Source organism: Triticum urartu, chromosome 2A (genome assembly GCF_056163025.1).
Source record: "Triticum urartu cultivar PI428250 chromosome 2A, HENAU_Tu73, whole genome shotgun sequence".
Lineage (NCBI taxonomy): Eukaryota > Viridiplantae > Streptophyta > Magnoliopsida > Poales > Poaceae > Triticum > Triticum urartu.
In genome coordinates, this window is record NC_141874.1 from 31,709,148 (window position 1) to 31,733,548 (window position 24,401).

Below are 24,401 nucleotides of genomic sequence, written 5' to 3' on the forward strand. Positions count from 1 at the left end.
TCAAGTATTGATTTCACGCCACTCGTCACTAGACAAGACACGAGACAAACTTGTCCACTTATGTCTCTTTCGATAAGTCACTTTATACAGTCTCATATTCAAGTCTTTGATCAAGGAAAATAATAACACGACTTCAATAGAGAAGTACGATTGACAGTCACAGTATTATTGGGTGAGTCCTCTTAGAAGTTTCAGTTATACATGGCTTCACCTAGCTTTTGCAATTGATCCATTACAGTCCCGTATTCCTCAACAAGAACAAAGGCCAGGGGGTTCTCAAACACGCACACATGGATGTAATTTTCTCTGCTGTTATGGGTGAGCTTGCCAGTAGATCCGTATCTTCCCTGGTTAACAGATACCTGAAGCAGATGGCGGCGCCAACCGAGCAGGAGAGGCTTCACAGCCTGCAACGGCTGCTACTGCAGGCTCATGTTGTCGTCGAGGAGGCAGATGACCGGCTCATCATCAACCAGGCCATGCTGCATCAAATCAGCATACTGGAAAAGGAGATGTACAGGGGGTATTATACCCTCAATATCTTCAGTTGCCGACCTATGGAGGTGGCAGGACAAAAGATCATGAAGTCATTTACGCCTTTTCACCATCTAAGTTCAACCCTGCCAAGCGTGTATGTTTCTGCAGTGGCAGCAGTGAAGGTGCAGCACAAGCCGAGCTGTTGGAGCAAGTTCTTGGCGACGTAAGGGACACCATGGAAGATGTGAGCGAGTTCGTCATGTTTCTAAAGAGCTGCCCGCGTTTGCACCGCCAGCCGTACAACATGTATCTGCTGCTGGACAAGTGCATGTTCGGACGCCAAATGGAGATTAAACTTGTGATGAACTTCCTGTTGCAAGCAGAGATTGCTCCGGGTGCCACTGTGATTTTCTGCCTGTCCTGCTGATCGTCGGTCCCGGAAATGTTGGAAAAAGCACCCTGATCGAGCATGTGTGTGACGATGAAACGGTGCACTACAGCTTCTCTAAAAATTTTCTTTTTAATGGAGACCTTAAGAGATGGAGGTAGAATCAAGAATCAAAACCGTGGGATGGGTGGTATTATCATTGAGCTAATTCTGCATATCAATGCGCCTGTATGAATGAGGTTGTATTCAGCTGCGAAAAGCTGCATCGTGAGTGGAAGAAAGATGATAACCGTGAACCGTTTCCAACAAGATCACAAGCTTTGGAACTACAAACCCCTCAGGTTACAGTTTCCTTACTCAAGAAGCATAATGGTAGTTCTTCAAGGTGCATGCTTTTGGGAGCACGAGAGCGGAGTACCACCCAAAGCTCGCATCAATGGCCATGGACATGGCCAGGCTGACGAATGGCTACTTCATGGGTGCAATCATGTTCAGTGAAATTGTGTTACATACATCTATTTATTTTTGTTTTTTAATAATCACTTAATTTGGACATATAAATGAAAAGTTATTGATATTTAAATGATGCAGAGATCACTAGCACCGTGTGCATATGTGTGCACACTACTTGTAACATGGTCACTAGCAGAGTGTGTATATGTGTGCATGCTGCTTGTGAGTTTTACGATTTTTTTTTTTAAAATGAGCGGAATGGAATGGTCCGTTTACTAGCAGCATGGGCATATGTGTGCAAGCTGCTAGTAATATCTGGCAGGACCATTTCTGGGCTTTTGGGACTCTTCTTACTAGTAGTTACGTGCCTATTGGCCCGCATGCTGCTAGTTAGTTTTTGTTAGCAGCGTGCCTTTTTTTGTTCATGCTGCTGACCAGTTACCAGCAGCGTTGTTCCGGTTCTGTCCTACAAGGGGTCATGTGCACTAGTGACAGCCACACCGACCACTACTAGACTATTTTGCCGTAGTGTTAGCATGAGGGGAATACTTCGGTTGGTGTTTTGGAGGGAGACACACTTCTCCTTTAAAAATAAAGATATATGAAAACATGTATTAGCCTTATAAAAAAAGGCTTATAAAAAAGGCACCACTGCCAAAGAGCATGCACTCAGGAGACTTGACAGGTCACACACTCAATAATTGTGTATTGAGTTAAACTTAAAAAAAATCACATAAAAGACATGTATTACTCATTGGGAAGAATTACAATTCCGAGAGATAGAGGTATACTCTCGACTTCCGAAATATCTGTCAAGTTAGTGGCTAGATTTATACACTCCATACTTGTGCTTCTTTATATTTCTAAGACATTGTGGGAAAACACATACAAATTATGCATAACTTAAGGACATAAATTGATTTTGAAAATTGAAATAATGTAATACTTTTGCTTGCTTAGATAGGGTAAATCCATTGATACAAATTCTTATAAATATCCATAACAAAATCGGAAACAAAAATCATATTTTCGCCACACAATAGATGTTGAGTTTAGGAAAAAAATAATTAAGATAAAAATGTGTGTTTATTCATAAATGTTATTCAATTGTTAAATTTTCTTCTTGTCATACAAAAATATAATACACCGAAATGTATGAAAAGATGTATTGATATAACAACGAGATTTATGAGGAAGTAAAATAGTTTATTATAAATATAGAACGGTTAACTTTAATTCCATAAAGATGGGCCAATGGACTCTTGAAAGCTTCTGAAATCTTGACCATCTCAACCAATGCAACCCTAACTCCTAACTTAGCTACTCTGTGGTATGTAAGTATTTGGCCCGCCACCGCGGCGTGGCTGGACATCCACATTGCTTTGCTTGAGCGCCTCTTTCGCTAGTGCAGTGGCTACCTCCTTCTATACGGCTCCCTGCAGGTTCTCCTTAAACATGTTCTCTAGTTCTATGGTTCTTTATCGGATCAGAGAGTCAGCATCCTTGATGTGTTGGGTCCTAGAATGTGACGTGACCAAGTTGATCATACCGAAAGTGACGGTTGTGCCAGCAAATAGGATCATGAAAGCTACCTTCCGAACAGCCCGCTTCACGTTGATTAGGTACTGGACCTAATACTTCTCAACCTGGTGAGATCAGTGTCCAGGTCCGAGAAACTCAAGGCCGCAGACAAACACTTCAAGGCTAGGACAGCAGAGCTGGAAAGGATCTTGAAGGCCGACCTCGAAAGCACCGTGAAGCGTGCAGCAAATCTTTCCTTGCCTCATAACGCGCTCGAGGCCAGTAATGCTAATAACCAGCTTTCTTCAGGCAGCGGTGACACCTGTCGTGCCATCGCCCCCCCTAGTAACTTAGGAAAACAATCATTCTGTTAGAGCAGGCTTGCAAGTTAAGCTGGCAGGTATGGGTGATGTGAAGGCGCAAGTGGATGTATCTTTGTTTATTTTGCCTATCTTTTCCAGTGTGTGACTATTTTTTGCATAAAAGACCTCTATTCATGTAGGAATAGTTGTACAATCGCATCCCATCAAGCTAACTAGATTATTTGGGGGCTCCTACAACCACAAGTCGGTTCATAGTTCCACTTTCCACATATAAGCCAAGCATCTGTAGTCCTAATATGTAATGGAGACAAAAGCTCCCTCCTTCATCACCTCCTTTATCTTATTCACCAGGTGGCCTAAGTATGACTGATTCTTATCTTGGCCATTTAGCATCTTTACTAACTTGGCACAGTCAAATTGTATGACTAAGTGGCAATGATGTGTGCTCTAGGGCCATTTTGATTCCTTCTCTCGCTGCTATACATTCTGCTTCTAACACATCCGTGCAATGAGGAATATACCACCATGCCGATGCAATATGATTCCCATTATTGTCCCTTACCACCATTGCTGCTCCGGCCGAGTTTTGTATGTGCTAAAAGACCCATCCAACGAGACGGCGAACCAGCCCACTGGAGGAGGAGGCCATGGAACTGGCTCCTGAGCACGAGTCACCCTTCTCTCCAGTGCGCCTTACGCTTACACTTCTTTTCCCCGTTAGCACTTCATTACCCGACTCACTTATAATCTGCTCCAAGGACAACACATAGCTTTGTAGAAATGCCTCGGTCGCCTCCACTGGAACTTGTTCTTTTTCATGCAGGACGTCATTCCGCATCTGCCAAATCCGCCATACAATCATAACCACTCTTGCCCTCTCCTTTTCAGATAAAGTTACAAGCAAATCAAAGAGACACTGACCTCTAGTGTTTACTATTGATTCTTTCACTGGAATAGACCACACCTCCCCCATAGCATACCAAACCGTGTCAGTACTAGGACAAGCTACCACTGTATGGAAGCTGTCCTAGGCCACCCGTCCACAGCTCCAGATGTATTTTTTTAACCTGTGTGTTGGTGATCCTTCCTGTAACAATTTCCAAGCACAAATCTTCATCTAGTGCGGCGCATCAATTTCCATAACATACGCTAAACCTCTATTTTTCTTGAACAATCTCGTAACATTTTTTATGGCCCCTCTGCAATTTTTCTGTAACAATAATTCTGTACATCAAGGTGGTACGCACTCTTTACTGAGAACCTTCCATCTTCTTCGAAGTGTCATGCAAGAAAGTCCTCATCTAACCTGCGAGACCCTTTATTTTTACAATTTCTTGAACATCTGACCGGATCATATATTCTTTCAGTCTTGATTCATTCCATGAGTCATCCGGAAGAAGGAACACATGCACACGACCTGCAATTACCATGATCCCCAAGTGGCTGACGGGATCCTCCTCACGGTATCCAAGGGTCTCTCCATAACCTAATGCTTCTGCCATTGCCAATTCTCCACATCACTCCTTTTTGCAACAGCTCCAACCCGTGCTCAATTTCTTTCCATATAGGTGGCACATTTCCAGAAAAAAATAGTATCCTGCAAAATGCTTCGTCTATAATATCTTACTTTTAGCAATCTTGCACATAAAACTGTCTAGTCTGTCAATCAATCACCATGCCTGGCTTGCCATGTTCACGCCCGAGCTCATCGCTGTTCGTTATGGCGGGCCGTGTCGGCAAGGACGATTTCCGGGTCAACTCTCTCGACGAAGAGATCGCGTCACTGACATGTTGGCATGTGCTGGTCGTCGTTGCCGAGAAGGACACCTTGCGTGACCGCAGGCAGCGGCTGTCGGCTGGCATGCACGACTGCTGCCCGTGGGCCGACGATGAGAAGGCGGTGTCATTGGGCAAGGGACAAGAGCATCAAAGACTAGTACTAGTTGCTTACGCCTGTGACTCATGATTCACGACTACTAGTTGCTTACACATTGGGCAGGGGACAAGAGCATCCATATGGGTTATCTTTGGGTCATGCTATCATCAGGCATATCAAGATCAACACGAGGTTCTTGTTATCTGCAACAATGGCTCCGGGCACTTGTGTTTCTCACAACTTCATCTAGTGCATGAAGCATGATGGTCTACAACCCTACATACATGCATCCAGGATTACGGTTGTGCATGCTCCAGTATAAGTGCAATAATTGTTTTTAAAGGGAAGGTACATAAAAAGTTATACTGAGAGCCCTATCCACCAGACCACCTGCTTTGGGTCAAAGAAATGTATGTTGTGTTTTTCTTTTTGCAGGGTGTGTGTTCTTTCTTAGAAAGTATGTATGTACAAGATCGATGTATGTGTAATCTACAATTAGTGCATTGTCATATATCGAGTTTATACAAATTTTGTACACTAGTCCTCAACCTGTGCACTGGTACACCTACCATGGACATGCAACTGGCATGCATTTTTTAAGGAAAAAACAAAATGCAGCTATCCCCCAACCTTTGTGGCATGCAATAAGTGGATTGGCATCTGTTTTTTTTTGCAGGGTGAAAGTAATTTATTCCATAGTCACGGGGTTACAATCGAGAGGCAGAAGCTCCTCAATACATGGCGGTCCTAATTGAAGCCATACTGCAGTGCAACTCTCAGTGCGACTATATGACACCAGTCGATCAGCTACCCTATTCTGTTCCCGTTTAATTTTCATGGGAATAAAAACTCTCAAAGTCATGAGGTGCTTGATCTCAAAGACAAGATGGCCATAAGTTGATCGTACCAATCCCTCTCCGTACAAAGTAGCAAGTGCCTCAGACGAATCCGATTGTACAATCATTGGTCCTTTCGTATGTTGTAATGCTAGTGCCATGCCTTGCATTAACGCATGAATTTCAGCCTCCAAAGCATCATTGTAGTTGAATAAAAACCTATACGCAGCAAATATAACACTTCCATCAGGCCTTCCTAGAATCATACGAGCCGCCGCTGTCCCATCCGCTGCTAAAAATGCCCCCATCAACTGACAAGGCCACCTGTCCAGCCTGTGGTGGCAGCCATCTTAGCGCAGGCTCGGCCTTCTTCATTTCCTTCACTAGTCCAATATCATCTACCTCCCACACTTATTTGCACACAGTCAGTGGATGTGCAACTGGGGATGATATTTTGGGGAAAAAATGCAATTATCATCGCACCCATTTGTTGCATGCAGCCGGCCGATGTGCAACTCGCGGTGTATATTCTAAGCGAAAAATCCAAATGGGTTTGATATTTTTGAAAAACAAAATAAAATGCAGCAGCAGCCATGAGCAGCACGTCATGAAAACGTTAATAAACAAAGATAAAATTGAAGACAAAAAAATGTTATCCAGTTGCACTCACAATATTTCTGCAACTATGGTCTTCAAAATATGGAACTCCTTTGTAGAGATATTGTGGCCCTTAAAAAAACAAAATTACATTGGCAGTGCATAATTTAAATTTACACCAACGAGGAGAGAGGAATCATGTTTCATAACAAAAACATAAGTTTTACTTAAGTCGAGATTAAAATTAAAAAATGAACAATTACAGAAAAAACTAGGAAAAGTTTTAGTGAACTGTTGTGTCCTGGCATAGAAGCCCCTGTAAATAATAAACAAAACTTGCATCAATATAAGCATGAGATCAACACTTCTCAAGGACAATTGAGGAATAGGTCGTATGCAAAATAACAAATTTGATAACTAAAACTACGTACAATAAAAAAATGCAGGGATTGGACCCGATACTACTTATTTTTCAACAGAACCACACTAATGGATAGGAAAACATATGAATGACCACTGAGAACAAAACCTAAAAATCCAACAAATCAATAAGCATATATTACCCCACTCATTCTAAATTATTATAAGTTTTATTATAGTCAAAGTTTTCTGAGTTTGACCAAGTTCTAGGGGGGATAATCAGCATCTTCATATCAACAAAATACACTGTGCAAACATATTTTATGATAGATCTAGTAATGTTGATTAAGAGTTATAGATATGAACAATACAACAATGTATTCTGCACATACGTAGGAATGAAGGATGAAGATCATTGCCACACAGCCAGATAAACACATCTAATCTCAAAATCAAATCTTCTTAATCAGGATCTTCCAAGCACTGTCACTTTTGGTAAACATGGTCATTTGTGTTGCCTCTTGTTGCTAGAAAGGAAATAAAATTAAAAAGGAGAAATGCTAAAACATACGAAAAGAACTCAGGACATAACATTACAACCACTCGAAAAAGAGGCCCGTAGAAGAGGCACTATAGCCAGAAATACATTTCCAATCCAGACTTGACCAACAAACATACAAAGCCCACTCCCTTGTTGGACCAAAAATATATGGGAGACAAATAATATACAACAACAACTCCTAGGCCAACAAAGAAACCTGCTGACCCTCTTACATAGACAAGAGATCCATAAAAACATAGACAAGAAACAATGAGTAAGATTAACTCCTACACGGGTCTTGATGTTCTAGATCGAGCGATTACATATATGACTAGGATTTAACTATTTCTCAGGTGATTAAGAATGGGCAAAGCCATTTTAGATCTTGTCAGCTCCTCACAACAAAATATATGCGATTTTAGTGTAACAAAAGGTGCAAGTGCAATACTAAGAAAAACATACAACCACGAAAAAAATTCACACAATATCTATAATAATATGAATCTTAAGTTTCAGTTTAAGGTAAATGTACATACCAATTTTTTGTATACTATGTAAAAATACACATTTAATTCAAAGCTAGATAGCAAAAGCGATTGCACAATATGTTAGTACTGAATCATGAAATGAATATGGTAGTTTGAGTTAGGTCCATAAGTTGATCTCCTCATGCCACAATACCTGTTACACTTTGTATGGACTCTGAGAAATGTATTACATTACATACGGTAATGTACGAAAATTGAAGTACAAAAAAAAGGAATAAAAGCCCACAGTAGAAGGAAGATGTGCCTCTTGAAACATTTAAAATCTAGTCATTAGAAGTTGGGGGGGGGGGGGGGGGGGAGGGGTAACATGATTGACAAATTGCGGCTGAAAAGTCCCCAAAAGAGGAAAAACGGAAACCAGGTAAGCATTGTTTCTTTAAATGTTAGGAGCTACTAGCCTTTGATTTTTTTTAAACATGAAATAGCCCCATATTTCATACTGAAATGAAATTGATAAACACACCTAGGATTCAAGAAAAAAAATCATGGACGAAGAAAAAGGGAAAGCCATCAGGAGATAACACCCCCACAGGGCCCAGCATCGCACATCATAGCACATCCACACAGATCGCAACCTCCGGGAAGATTAGACCAACATCATACACTTGTACGCATCCACATTGTTTTCTCTGTGGCCCTTGTTTCTAAGGTCTAGAGCAACATCATGGCGAGTGAGAAGCTTGTAACTAAAATCACTACTGAACGATCCACATGGAACTTACTGTCGAAACATGTGCCATACTAATTCTTTACAAATTGCCCATAAACTTTATTGATAGATTTTGTTACAATTTATATCAACACAAAATACGGGCTTCTGCATGTCTAACCACACATACAATTAAATGTAAAAAGGTCTTCCGCCCATCTCCGAGACGTTTGTAAACCAGGCATGATTATCAAGTTATCCAAATTCACCACCAAAAATGTACTCTAGTAAATGATGTTCCAATTAAGCTCAGGGTTGTCAAGCACCTCTATTAGAGCCGGCACGTCCACATCTCCTTGGTCGAACTTGTGAAATTATGTTACTGATCCCACCATTTTCTCATTTCGAATTAGGTCCATATGAGGGTCATTCTTCGCGCCATTTGTAGTGTTGTCATCGCTGCAAGTGTGATGACCTAAGTACACAACATTGTACTTTGCATCTTCCTCTTCATAGTTAAGAGATGTGTTTTGATCCTGTTGCTGAATTGTCTTGGTTGCTGCGCAATTCCGTTCTGTGTAGGCGCATCTGTAGTAGCTCCTGCTTAATTACAAGTTTGGTAGGTGAGCAATTCGGTCCTGTGTAAGTGCATCTGTAGTATCACATGTGATGATTTACGAGAACCATCTCAAATAAGGGGAATGTAGGTTTTGGTAGTAGTAATGTGAAGATATGATTGAATGAATTGCTTAGTGATATAGTAGTATAGACACCTAGCATGTTCCCTGTCATTTATGTTTTTCTGCCCATATTTTCTCCAATGATGGCCATCATAATGTGGAACAACTGTTACAAGTGATCTTGATCGCCTGTCGTTGTTTCTCCTACACGATGCATGCATGCATGCATGCATGCATGCATGCATGCATACATACATACATACATACATACATACATAAGTGGCAATTAACTGGCCAGATATAGGTCCAATTTGAATTTTATTCGATAAGTGCAAACCTTCTCTTCTGACCAATGTTGCTGATCATAGGCTTCTCCTCTTGTCCCTCGCCGGGGTTGGGCGAAATTACGTAAACGTTGGCGAGGTCGAAGGGTGCCGTCGCCGATCTATGACGGTCTGCTTGGGTACTAATCCCCTGGAGCCTGGACATGACGCCAGCGATGTAGTATTGTCGAAGAGGCCGATCGCGAGGTCGGCCGACCTGCCGTCCACGTAGCGAAGCGCAGGCAGGATCAGCGCACGGAGCTGCACCAGAAGCTCTTGCTGCCGGCTGAGCAACGCGTCCATCTCGGAGCTGCCATTGACAACAATCGTGGTGCTGCTCTTCATCTTGTTACCCAAGAATGCATATGCGGATCTGCGCGTGCCCTCCTTATGTAGTATGGGCCATGCACGGACGCACTTGCTAGTTAAATATGTACCACGGTATGTACGTGCCAATGGCTATGGGCGGAGGACCGCAGGTCCGTCTATAAGAAAGAGCAGTGCACGAACATGTTTGACTCGCCGGTCGTCCGGGGTTGTTGCTCCCCTGTGATCCAAAAGGAAAGATCAAAAGAGTCAAAGACCACCTCCAATTAATCTGCATGCAATCATTAATTCATGCATGCAGATTGAAGCTACTATTTAATTGTCTGTTTGAAAGTGCTTGCATGCAATGACCGGGAGAGTGACATATACGCGGAATGAACACGTACTCATGTGCAATTATTCGTTCATGCATGCACGAAGCAATATATGTAATCCACCAACCAGGTGTTTTACATAGCATAGGTGTACACCTAACGTACGGTCATATTCAAATTGCACGCGTGTTGAGCAGGGACTGACGTACATGTCGAGCGGGAGAGCGACGTGAAAACTGAAAAGTAAGCAATCCAAACTATTTGAAAATAGTTCAAAACCAAATCGTATATAGGCCGAATACTATGAACCTTGACAAGTCCAAAGAGGAATACAATATACCAGTTGAGGAAACCACATGGTCTTGGGAGGGTTTACTTAATCTGGGGGCTTTTAAGCAGGTGGCGGCCTAGCAATTTCATTTTCCACGTGTAGTACCCTAGCTATAGCTAGCATTTGTTTATGCAAGTGGGTACTATATATAGCTGCCACAACATTGTCGTATACTGCCGCCCGGTAGCAAAGCTTCCTCTTAGGCTGCCTCTAGTGGGTATTATCATAACTTAGTATATGATATTTGTGTATGATACTACATCTGTAATGCATGTATTAGTAATATATATGACCTTATTTATTGTCATGCATGATGCATAATAGGATATCATTTATTATGATACAGTATTATGATATGATACTTAACCCTCTCTTTCTTCATTTAATTTTATGTTACCTCATCTAAATTGCCTAGTACCTAGTATGATACCCTCATTACGACCAGCCTTATGCATAATGAATAGTAGAGTAAGATAGCCTTATAAATGAGCTTTTGGAGGTGATCGGTAGGGGCCAAGCAATGATTAAACATAATATTACTTGTCAAGAGTAAGATGGCCTTATAAATGAGCTTTGGAGGTGATCGGTGGGAGCCAAGTAATGATTAAACATAATATTACTTATCAATTACATACTACATACATCTCCCAGTCACCGCCTCCAGATAGGAAAACAAAAGGTGCTAGGGTTTTCTCCTAAAGGCCGTTGATTCCCCTCGCATCTACCAGCAACGCGTGGGGAACATCGGGTTGGGTTGTCTCTATAGTCTTGGTTTCCCTAGCTAGCTTTAGTTGGAGTAAGTCTAAGTGTGCGGCTATGATGGTCACACGATGACACTATCGGCGACAAGAAATAAGTCGTGCATGTCAGGCGCATGAGTGGCCGGTTGGCGGGTCATTGAGTGGCGGAGGAGTACCAACGCAAGCTCTGGCACCACCACTACTTCGAGCATTGTAACTACACGGTACTCGGCAACGATAACACCAACAATCTCAGCCTAGGGGATGCGGAGGCCGACGCCGACAAGGCGCCGGATGGAGAACTCGTCAACATCTCATTGGACGACGGTGAGGTGTAGAGCACCCTGGTTGAACATTTGTGTGACGGTGAAAGGGTGTGCAACAAAAGGAAAGTTATGCTACCAAAAAGCGCAAGTGCAATATATTAAGAAGAAGAAAAGAGAATCACGAAAAAAATCGCATAAGGTCTATAATAATTAGAATCGAAGTATTAAGTTTAAAGTTTAAGCTAAATGTACATACCTAGTTTTTACTACATCCTATGTAAATACAAAGAGAAATTAAATTAGATTTTGTGTATGAAGACAAATACACATTTAATTCTAACAAAAGAAATTGCCTGATGTTAGTAGTGAATCTGCACCAAGCTAAACTATGAATCGTCAAACGAATATGGTAGTCTGAGTTAGATTCATAAGTTGATCTCCTTGCGCTACAGTATACCTATTGCAATTTTTGGACTCTACAAGGCATATTACATTACGCAAGGTAATGTACGGAAATTGAGGTCCAAGAAAATACAAGAAAAAGAAATAAAAGCCTGCAACAGAAGGAAGATAGCCTTCCTGAAACATTTAGAATCTACTCATCACTACCGGACTCGCGGGCTATGCCTACGGCCACGGGCCGTCGGCATAGGCCCCCAGGCCGTCGGCATAGATATATGCCTACGGCTGCCGTCGACATATCCCCGTCGGCGTAGATGTCATCAGCGTAGTCTTGTCAGACCATCGGCATAGTATAGCCGTCGGCATAGGGTCCTATGCCGACGGCCTGACGTCAGCCGTCGGCATAGTATAGCTGTCGGCAGTGTTTTTCGTCTGACGGCAACGGACGGCGCCGTCAAAAGCGCCCACGAATCACGCAATGCCACGTGGCAGAGATATGCCGATGGCTTTGCCGTCGGCACATCTCTGCCACGTGGCATCTCCTGGTTTCTCCTGGCAGCAGGGCTATGCCTACGGCAAAGCCGTCGACATAGATTTTCATATATGCCTACGGCTTTGCTGTAGGCATAGATGTGCCACGTGGCAAGCCCGGTTAACTCCTGGGTGTATATATGCCGACGGCTTTGCCGTAGGCATAGTTTTTTTCCCCCTGTTTTCTCTTTTCCAATTTATTTGACAGCATTTCAAAACAGAACAATATGAAATTATGCAGAAATATGACAATTCATCATGTAAACATACTCAAGTTCATCTAAACATACTCAAGTTCACCATCATCATCTAAACATACTCAAGTTCATCACATCATCTAAAGATCATCACCGACGAAAGTTCATGAACATAAGAGTAGTGCAAGACATGAAACATGATAAAAGTAGGAATATGAAAGGCATGGCACGATGGCCACATGCACGGAATCATCAAGCAAGAGCACCTCCGCCATAACCACCACCACCTTCCCCAAAACCACCATCACCACCTCCGCCAAAACCGCCATCGCGACCATCACCACTCTGCCAGATCGGAGTGACTGGGGTCGATGGAGCAGGAGTCGAGCCACCGGTCCCCTACATGTTTCAGAAAAGATTCTAACGGTAAATATGATATGATAGTGTTTCATGAACGAGAACTAGTGTGCTAGTAGTTAGGCAAATGTACTAACCGGACCATCACTGCCTAGTGCCACCCATTCATCGAACGTGGGCACGTGTGGGGGTTCTCCCGCAGGTGGTGGTGGGGGTCCCATTTGTGGTGGATCCGTGCGGTTAGTCCAAGACGCCAACATAGCCTGAATGTTAGTTAAACAAGCAAACTAGAAGATCAGAAGGAATGAAAGTGCAAAAATTTAGCTTGGTTTTAAGAGGGCAAAACTAACCGTCATCATCTGACGGTTGTAATCATCGTTTGCCTTCACTCGTTTCAAGTACTCCCGCACCTCGAGATTCCTATGCTCGACAAACTCCTTATATGCCTACATAATTTAGGTTGTTTCTAAGTGAGCAATGCTGAAAATAAACTGAGAATGCAAGATAGAAAAAGATAAAGAGGAAGTACTTACAGCATGCTGGCGGGCTAAGGGAGTCTATGAATGCCCCGTACTCTCTAACTGGCTATGGTTGGTAGCCCGAAGCTGTGTGTACGAGATCGAAGGAGTGATCAAGCCATCGAAACACGGATACCGGCCATTCTTCTTCCCCTGGATGGCCACCACCGCCGTGTCGTCGATCTAAGACTGGGCGACCTCAGCAACAGGAACATCCGGATGCAACTCCTGATAGTGATGAATGTAAGACCCCAGGTGCTCCTCGGTCTTGCCGTAGTACTGGCTCTCGCCCTCCTTGCGATGACTCCGCTCGCGGGCCTGCTTCCACGACTCCATGTCTGAGAGCGGTCTCTTCAACTTGTCCTCCTACAATGTCAAATAGAAGTCAGCCATACATAAGAACATGACGTAAAGAAGAACAAAAATGCATCATGCACATAGATATACCTTCATGGCCTTGAAGCCCCAGTGGTTCCTGTTTCCTTGGCCGTGTGCCCCGTCGTCTCCACGGTTAGCCCGGGCCTTGATGCTCTTGGCAGCAAACTCTGCATCGGCGCCGAGCCACCTATCCACCAAACTCGCCCATCCGTCATGCCTTCCATAGCACCAACGAGGAACAACCTATGCAAATTTTGGAAGCACGACATGTGAGCACGAAACATATAGTTGACTGCTTGAAACAATGAAAAGTTAGTAATAGTTACCATCATGAACTGCTCCTTGCTCAAGGTAAGTCGTAGCTTCTGCGCTTGAGTTTTGGTCATCTTTTGGTGCAGGTAGTAGTGGTAGTACTGCGAGACGGCAACCCAACGCACCTCGTACTGCAACTGACGAGCTTTCTTCTTTGCAGCCGCAAGCAAGACCACGTCGGCTCTGGCCTTGTGCTCGTCAAGAACTCTATAGAGTTGCTGCAATCATGCATAAACCAGAAGCAAACAAGGCATCAGTTGAGTGATTCAATGATAAACTATGAACGAAACTGAAGACAAGTGATTCAGAAGAGAACTTACCCAAAATTTGGTGATCACGGCCTTAGCGGTCGTCCCGTACTCCGCGTTGCTGCAAGCCTCATAGTGGGCCCAGCTCATGGCCAAAACCCGCTGCTGCGGGTCCCTGTCTGGTCGCGGGCAGAATAGGCCAGGCCAAAACTCCTTCAACAGAACAGTGATAAGGCCGTTCGGTTTACTGCCCTTTCCGCGAAGGATCCAGTTTCTGCAAAAGAATCAAATGATTGCCATGTGTACAATAAGAAAATGTTGTCATGTGTTGAAAATATGATTGAGAGGCACTTACTCTGTCCCCACAGGTTCAATGAGCCACTTGTGCTCCTCGATAGAAGGTGGTGTAGGTAGTCCGACATTACCACGCAGCCACCCCTGCGAAGAACCCGGTGGCAAGTCACCCCACAACGCGGGATCAACCTCCCCTCCACCCTCCTCGCCCTCCTCCTGAACCTCCTCCTCGGCCTCCTCCTCCTCACCCTCCTCCTCGACCTCCTCCTCCTCGCCATCAGGAACATACTCCTCCTCCTCAGACTCAGAAGGTGCCTCTGTATAGGAGGGCATCGAAGAAGACCCTCCTATTTCAGACACGGCCCGGAGTTTTTGCCCCGGTTGCCTCTCCCCCCACCTCCTCCTCTAGGGGCTCTCCCCCCACCGCCTCCTCCTCTAGGGTCTCCTCCCCCGACCCCTCCACCTCCCTGTGACGTGTCATCCTCGCGTAGTCGGGAGGGAACCTTGTGGGCTCGTCCACTCCGAGTAAGTCCTTTAAATTTACTGAGGAAACTAGCGCCGCTGGACTTGCCCATGATTAGCAAACCTGCATTGAGAAGAGAATAAACAATTAGTAAGGATATCAATTAAACAAGCATACAGGAAAAACATTAATACCAGAAGAGCACATTAAGCATACTATTGTAATGATCATTAAAAGAACTTACATTTTCTAGAACCCATATGAATCATCACTATTGTAATCTATTTGTGGACCGGTCTCATCATCACTATCACGCATATCTTCTTCGTTGTCTGACGGAGGTGGAGGCTCTTCCTCATCTTCAGCGTCTTCATTTAACTTTTCAAGCATAATTATGTCTCTTTGATTCACAACTGCCTCACCATCAATCCGTGCATCGTCGTCGTTTGGGTCCAGGTCAACATAACCCAAGTCATCATCCTCGTTGTTTCGGACCACGTCATCATGTTCCTCTTGATAGAACACTCCCTCGTATGTCATGGGGTTTATGTTGTAGTAATCATCATCGTTCGGGTCCGGTAGCTTACCATGCGGCGACACCTTGAACACAACTTCCCAACCCTTTAGGTACTCTTTCCGGCATGGGTAAGGCAGATAATATACTTGTATGGCCTGGGTAGCGGCGATAAAGAGATCAGCTCCGGCATAGACGGTTGATGGTTTAACTTCAACTAAACCAACAGAAGGCGTATGTCTCAGACCCTTTTTGGGGTCGAACCATCGGCATTTGAACACAGTGAGACTTAGGTGTTCGCGGCCACGTTTGAATGTAAGCTCGTATATTTTTCCTACCCTTCCGTAGTAATCTACTTTATTATCTCCTTCAGTGAAGACTCCGGTATTTATTGTTTTGGGATCAGGCCGACTGTTCTGGTGCTCCTCTGTATGGAAGCGATACCCATTCACATCATACTTTTTGCATGTCATGACGACAGGATCAAAACCCATGGAAAGCCATCTCAATTCTTCATCCATTGATTCGGTCGGATCATTTCCCTACAAGTTTAATTGAAATTATAGGGTGCATGAGTTTAATTGAAATTATAGGGTGCATGAGTTTAATTGAAAGTGTGAAAAATTACTTTCTCGGTGAACCACGCAACGCAATTTTTCCTTCCATCAGCACCCTTTCGGAGAAGAGCAAGTGCCTCCGCTTCAGAAGGAGGCAGCATTCCCGTCCATTCTTCTTCAACAAATCGACTACAATAAGAAAAGCGGTATAAGAACTAGGCAAAGTGAACATAACGAATTGACTAAAAGAATGGTGCAAAGGTATTACCTCATCCACTCATCCTCAACTTCCTTGATGTTGTGCAAGATATAGAACATGACATCCTCCCACACATCTCGTGGCATGAGATAAGATTTCGAGCATCCAGCCCTACTACCTTGCCCGATGAATAGAGGCAACTTGGGTTTATACTTGGGTTCTTCTGTATTGTATCGAGACACCTTATTGTGCAACGTGGGAACATGGTTCGGATAGTAGGCTGCCCTGAGGTCTGCCACCTCCTCTAGGATAATTGCCTCAGCTATGGAAGCTTCAATCTTAGCTTTGTTTCCACATTTCTGTCTCAGATGCTTGTTCTGTCTCTCAGGGCCGTACTGCCAACGATTCTGCACAGGGCCCCCCAACAATACCTCGTTCGGGAGGTGCAAAAGGAGATGTGTCATCGGAGTAAAGAAGCCTGGCGGGAAGATCTTCTCTAGCTTGCATATCAACTCCGGCGCCTTCTTATGCATTTCTTTTATCTTCTCAGGACATACTTCTTTAGCACAAAGCGTGCGGAAGAAATGGCTTAACTCCGCAAGCACACGCCAGACACGCTCGGGAACATAGCCCCGAACCATCACCGGCATAATCCGCTCAATCCATACATGATAGTCATGACTCTTGAGCCCGGTCACTCTGCCCGTTGAAAGATTGACCCCCTTACTTATATTCGACGCATAACCATCAGTGAACTTCACGACGTGTTTCAGCCACTTGAATGTCTCCATCTTATGATCCTTTTTAAGTACGAAGTCAGCATCTGGCTTGAACCAAGATTTTCGACTACCTGTGGGAGGCTGCATGTGTAGACGTGGTCTATCACAAATATTCTGTTGATCAACAGCATTAACATTATCCTTTGTCTTATCAGGAATGTTGAGGATCGTGTGAAAAAGGGACTCTGCGACATTCTTTTCGGTGTGCATCACGTCTATGTTGTATGGAAGTTTGAGGTCCTTAAAATAGGGAAGCTGCGTGAAGGGGGTAATGTGAGTCCAGTTGTGCGTCTCACCATATCCTTCAAAAATTTTCCCTTTACTTTTCCCTTTGCCCTCGCCCTCGTCTTCGCATGTGGCTTTGCCTTTGCCTTTGCCTTTGCCTTTCCCCTCACCGGCAGGCTTAAGAGCTTTCAGCTGAGCAAGCACATCCGCACCAGAAAATGTTGGAATCTCGTTTACTTCATGGACAACTTTTCCTTTTGTGAAGTTCTTCTTGTCTTCCCTATCAGGATGGTCTGGAGGGAGGAACTGTCGATGCAGGTCAAATGCAACATACTTGCCACCCTTCTTCAGCCAAATGAAAATCAAGGCCTGCATGCACACTGGGCAAGGCATCTTTCCACTTGTACACCATCCGCAGAACAAGGCATAACCGGGAAAGTCATGCATGCAATATTGTAGCCAAACTTTCATCAAGAAATTTTTCTGCAGATGTCGGTCGTATGTCAACCTCGGGAAGTACCAAGAATGGTGCAAATCATCCACCAACGGCTGCATAAACACACTCAAATTCTTCCCCGGATATTCAGGCCCCGGAATTATAAGCGACAGGAACATGGTCTTGCGTTGCATTATGGCGCCGGGAGGGAGATTCAGCGGAATAACAAATACGGGCCAACGGCTGTATGGATTAGACGACATACCATATGGATTGAACCCATCACCTGTTATAGTAATTCTGACATTCCCAGCCTCGGCTGCTTCCTCCGGGTACTCTATATCGAATGACTTCCATGCTTCACCTCCTGATGGATGTACAATTTTTTTTGGATTGTACCTTTTCCCTTCCTTGTGCCACTTCATCATTTTGGCAGACTCCTCGGTGATGAAAAGGCGCTGCAGTCTTTTTATAAAATCAAGATACCGAAGAACCTTCACAGGGATTTTTAGTTGCTGCTTCTGACCATGCTTATCGACCACCTCAATATACCGAGAGGAACCGCACTTCCTACAGTACTTGTCATCCGCATACTCATGCCTAAACAAAAGGCAATTCTTTGGACAAACATGTATTTTCTCATAGTCCATCGAGAGCGCCTTCATGATTTTCTTCGTACCGTACATGGTTTTCGGCAGTTCATGGCCCTCAGGCAGGCTGTTAGCCCATACTCCCAGAAATGCTTCGAAGCAACCTCGGCTACAGCCGTACTCAGCCTTGACTGCCATCAGTTGCGAGATGGCATCCAGCACAGACAGCTTGGCACCCTCATAGAGAGGTTTCTTTGACGAGGCCAAGATTTCCAGGAAGGCCTTTGCGGTTTCCTCCGGCTCCTCCGGTTCATTCGCTGAATGTGACGGAGGTGTCGACTGTGCAGCAAAGACATCATCTAGCATATCTCTAACCCCATCGTCCTCATAACCAGCGACGCGTTGTCGTATCACATCCTCTCTACCACGGTCCCGCTAGGCAAAGTTTATCGGCATATTGAAGTTGGGCATAAATCCATGCGTGCGAAGGTGCTTAGTCATCTCACTCTTATCTCTGCGGATACGCCTCTTACATCTGGCACACGGGCATTCTGGCACCATCCTCATTGGACTGCGGAATATCACTTTCAAAAACACATCAGTTTTCTCGACCCACTCTGTTGTTACTTGATTCCGATGGAAAAACCCACTATACATCCACTGATTATCTGCCATCTCTGCTTTATTGGAAGCCACACAACAAAATTAAGAATTCATTTAAATTACTCACATCAATATTTTATTTTTTACAAGGTTGACGAGAAACGACATTTAACCCACCTACATCTCTAATAGGTAAAGATGGGTCCTAATCCCACCCGAGAATGTGTAGATTGAGTACGTTGTCCATGCTCTACCCCATTCCGAGACAAAATTTCGGCAGCACCTCCCCGATGTTCTCCAAATACACGTCTCGGCAAAATGCCGAGAGAATGTGCATCTGGAGAACAACAGGGAGGTGCCGCCGAAATCCTGTCTCGGAACGGGGTAGAGCATGAACAACGTACCCAATCTACACATCCTCGGGCTATCCGTGGAAAGCGCTGGACAATCCGAAACAGCTGCGGTGATAAATATGCAATTGAATGCATATTTATCGATGCAACCCTTTCGGACGGGAGACCTAGGTTACGCGACTTGATGTGAAAATTTAATCTAGTGACATGGAAAAAAAGTGGATGAGGTCATGGAATTGTTGCTCACCCTCCGATGTAGTCGATCAAAGGAGACGGACGATCGTGGACCAACACCTCCAACGTCGACAATCACTCCACGAAGATGGAACACCACAAATCCTGTTAATTATACCGAGTGAAAAAAATTTAGGTCATCACCTCACATTAAGCATTGATACTTTTAACTATGAAAAAAAAATCATGTTTCGTCAAGTGTCAAATTTTGTCCTTCAATTTTTTTAGCAAGATCATCATGATTAAATAACCACTCATCATATCATAATTTTGCAGCACATCTCACATAGCTACTTAACATTAAGCACTGACACTTAAAACTATGAAAAAAATCTTATTTTGTCAAGTGTCAAATTTTGTCCGGTTCAATTTTTTTGACAAGATCATCATGATAAAAATAATCACTCATCTTATACCAATTTTAGAGCACATCTCAAATGACAAGATCATCATGATAAAAATAATGCAAACTAACAATCTAACATCCTAACATCCAACATTCAACTATATATCAACCTAACAACCTAACATCTAACATCTAACCTAACAATCTAACATCCAACATCCATCCATGCATTCATTCATCCATCCAACAGTAGAAAAAATGCAAAAAAATGAAAAAAAATGTAGCTCACCCAGAGGGGCGTGGCAGGGGGCGAGGCGGTCGGGGACGGGAGGGACGGGGCCGGACGGAGCCGCGGCCGGCTCCAGGAGCCACGGCTGGCGGGGTCGGGAGAGGCCGGGGCGCGGCGGGGTCGGGGGAGGCCGGCGCAGTGGCGTGGTCGGGGGAGGCCGGGGCCACGGCGGGTGGAGACGGCGGCGACGGCGGGTGTGGAGGCGGGGGCGGCGACGCGGGTGTGGAGGCGGGGAGGGCAGCGGGCGTGGTGGAGGCGGGGAGGGCGGCGGCGGCAGGGGGAGGTGGGGGGTGCGGCGGCGGCGGCAGGTCGGGGTGGGGGGTGCGGCGGCGGCGGCAGGTCGGGGTGGGGGGAGCGGCGGCGGCGCAGGTCGGGGTCGGGGGGTGCGGCGCCGGTCGGGGTCGGGGTGGGGGAGAGAGTGAGTGGATGGGGGAGAGGGTGAGTGGATAAGGTGAAGTATGCCGACGGCTTAGCCGTCGGCATAGTTTGGGGCGCCACGTGGCAACTATGCCGACGGCTTAGCCGTAGGCATACTTTTTTTTTCTTTCATTTTATCCACGTCACCGATCCGCGTATAAGCTTTCGTATGGCCGCAGCTATGCCGACGGCTTTGCCGTCGGCATATTTTTATTTTTACTTTCCTTATTTTGTATAAATTTTGTAATGTTTTCTTATTTTATATAAATATTTTCATGTTTTCTTATACATATTTTTTACATGCATGAACATTATTTAAAATGTACCATACATTTTCTTTAATGGTTTGAAACATTATTTTTTATGACATGATCTTTTTTTATATTGTACAAATTTTTTCTAAAATATCACATATATTTTTTTCTATGGTCTCGCGAAAGGTGATACATAGGAGAGCAACTGACTGAGGGGTACCGTTACCGAGTGCCTGATCCGGTAACTATGCGAGTGCCTGATCCGTCTACTACCATGTCATCGCCATCCGTGAGGGGGGCCACGCCCCGGAGACGCGTGCCGCCTCTTCGGACATGCCACCACACCACCACGCATGTATGAAGGCCCGGTGCGACGCTCCGGTGGCATTGCTACCCCCAGGGCCCCCGTCCCGCCTAACCCTGTAGCGTTTGACCAAGGGATCTAGCCCTTTGACTTAGCACGGACGGGATTTGACCAGTGGACCTCTCCACCCGGTTGTGTTAGGTCAGCCCATAGGAACACTTTGGAGCAACATCCGGGCCAGACCCATAGCAAGATCCCCTCCGTGTAGACCCGACGCGTCCGTTTCCCCCCTCTAGGTGCCGACGGTGGCGCCGTCCGTGAGGGGGGCCAAACCCCGGAGACGCGTGCCGCCTCTTCGGACATGCCACCACACCACCCCGCATGTATGAGGGCCCGGTGCGACGCTCCAGTGGCATTGCTACCCCCAGGGCCCCCGTCCCGCCTAGCCCTGTAGCGTTTGACCACAGGATCTAGCCCTTTGACTTTGCACGGACGGGCTTTGACCAGCGGACCTCCCCACCCGGTTGTGTTAGGTCAGCCCATAGGAACACTTTGGAGCAACATCCGGGCCAGACCCACAACAAGATCCCCTCCGTGTAGACCCGACGCGTCCGTTTCCCCCACCAAGTGCCGGCGGCGGCGCCGTCCGCGAAGGGGGCACACCCCGGACACGCGTGCCGGGCGTTTGCAACCACCACAACACTTCCAAACTTATGAGAGGCCGCCTACGCAAGATTTGGCGGCATGCTAGCCCCCGGAGGCCGCCGGCCACAGCCGTAGACGCGCGAAGGGCAATCCGCTTAGAGGGAATTTTTCGGATACTTCTCCATCACCACAAATTATGAAAAAAATATTATCGTTCCTATAGCACATGTGCCCACGTCGTGCAAAAAAACTCATGATTTTATCGCGCTCCGAGTATTTAATAATATTCACGCCGCATCGTTACCGCAGAATGGCTACTACCATGTCATCGCCGTCCGTTAGGGGGGGCCACGCCCCGGAGACGCGGGCCGCCTCTTCGGACATGCCACCACACCACCCCGCATGTATGAGGGCCCGGTGCGACGCTCCGGTGGCATTGCTACCCCCCAGGGCCCCCGTCCCGCCTAACCTTGTAGCGTTTGACCACGGGATCTAGCCCTTTGACTTTGCACGGACGGGCTTTGACCAGCGGACCTCCCCACCCGGTTGTGTTAGGTCAGCCCATAGGAACACTTTGGAGCAACATCCTGGCCAGACCCACAACAAGATCCCCTCCGTGTAGACCCGACGCGTCCGTTTCCTCCCTCCAGGTGCCTGCGGCGGCGCCGTCCGTGAGGGGGGCACACCCCGGACACGCGTGCCGGGCGTTTGCAACCACCACAACACTTCCAAACTTGTGAGAGGCCGCCTACGCAAGATTTGGCGGCATGCTAGCCCCCGGAGGCCGCCGGCCACAGCCGTAGACGCGCGAAGGGCAATCCGCGTAGAGGGAAATTTTCGGATACTTCTCCATCACCAAAAATTATGAAAAAAATATTATCGTTCCTATAGCACATGTGCCCACGTCGTGCAAAAAAACTCATGATTTTATCGCGCTCCGAGTATTTAATGATATTCATGCCGCCTCGTTACCGCAGAATGGCTACTACCGTGTCATCGTCGTCCGTTAGGGGGGGGGGGCACGCCCCGAAGATGCGTGCCGCCTCTTCGGACATGCCACCAGACCACCCCGCATGTATGAGGGCCCGGTGCGACGCTCCGGTGGCATTGCTACCCCCCAGGGCCCCCGTCCCGCCTAACCCTGTAGCATTTGACCAAGGGATCTAGCCCTTTGACTTTCCACGGACAGGCTTTGAACAGTGGAACTCTCCACCCGGTTGTGTTAGGTCAGCCCATAGGAACACTTTGGAGCAACATCCGGGCCAGACCCACAGCAAGATCCCCTCCGTGTAGACCCGACGCGTCCGTTTCCCCCCTCCAGGTGCCGGCGGTGGCGCCGTCCGTGAGGGGGGCCAAACCCCGGAGACGCGTGCCGCCTCTTCGGACATGCCACCACACCACCCCGCATGTATGAGGGCCCGGTGCGACGCTCCGGTGGCATTGCTACCCCCAGGGCCCCCGTCCCGCCTAGCCCTGTAGCGTTTGACCACGGGATCTAGCCCTTTGACTTTGCACGGACGGGCTTTGACCAGCGGACCTCCCCACCCGGTTGTGTTAGGTCAGCCCATAGGAACACTTTGGAGCAACATCCGGGCCAGACCCACAACAAGATCCCCTCTGTGTAGACCCGGCGCGTCCGTTTCCTCCCTCCAGGTGCCAGCGGCGGCGCCGTCCGTGAGGGGGGCACACCCCGGACACGCGTGCCGGGCGTTTGCAACCACCACAACACTTCCAAACTTGTGAGAGGCTGCCTACGCAAGATTTGGTGGCATGCTCACATCAATAGCCATGGACATGGCTAGGCTGATGAATGGGTGCTTCATGGGTGCAAACATCTTCAGTGAACTACTAAAAGAAAATATTAATCTTCATTTCTGGACCATGGCCTTTGCGGCCCTGAGGAATTCGAAGCAGACAAACAACTCAGTGTATGGGGAGCATTTCATTTATCCCTGGCCAATGCTGGAGACAGGATATTTCAGGAGAGTGAAGAAAACTTCTGAATGTGTTGTGATGTTTGCTGGCCACCAGACATGTTCTGTTGAAACTGGACCCGAAGCTCTCAAGATGATTAGCATGCAAGATCTTCTCAATGGAAGTGTTAGGCCTAGAGGGAAATTCAGCGCCCATCAGTGGACATCTCGTCTTCCTCCTTACTACAACTACTCTGTTCGCTGTGAGATAAGGAGGCCACATCGCGTGAACAAATACTTTGAGAAGAGAACTTCCTGATTAATTGTCTTGTCTTTATTTATTCTTCTCTAAATAGATTATGTGAAAGCTCATGCATGGTTCGTGCTTCTCTTGAAGTAATGCAAGCAGAGTAGATATATATTGTGAGTTGTGGCTGTTCTCCTTACTGAAATATCCTCTTTTTTCCTTTTCCCCAAAAATGTAGTATACGTG

The 24,401-nt window shown here is 46.1% G+C and overlaps 2 pseudogenes; one reads left to right on the top strand and one right to left on the bottom strand.

The window, feature by feature from the left end:
* Positions 1-290: 290 nt before the first annotated feature.
* Positions 291-24,227, top strand: LOC125527307 (uncharacterized; annotated as a pseudogene).
* Positions 8,854-9,917, bottom strand: LOC147983234 (putative WRKY transcription factor 67; annotated as a pseudogene).
* Positions 24,228-24,401: the final 174 nt, after the last annotated feature.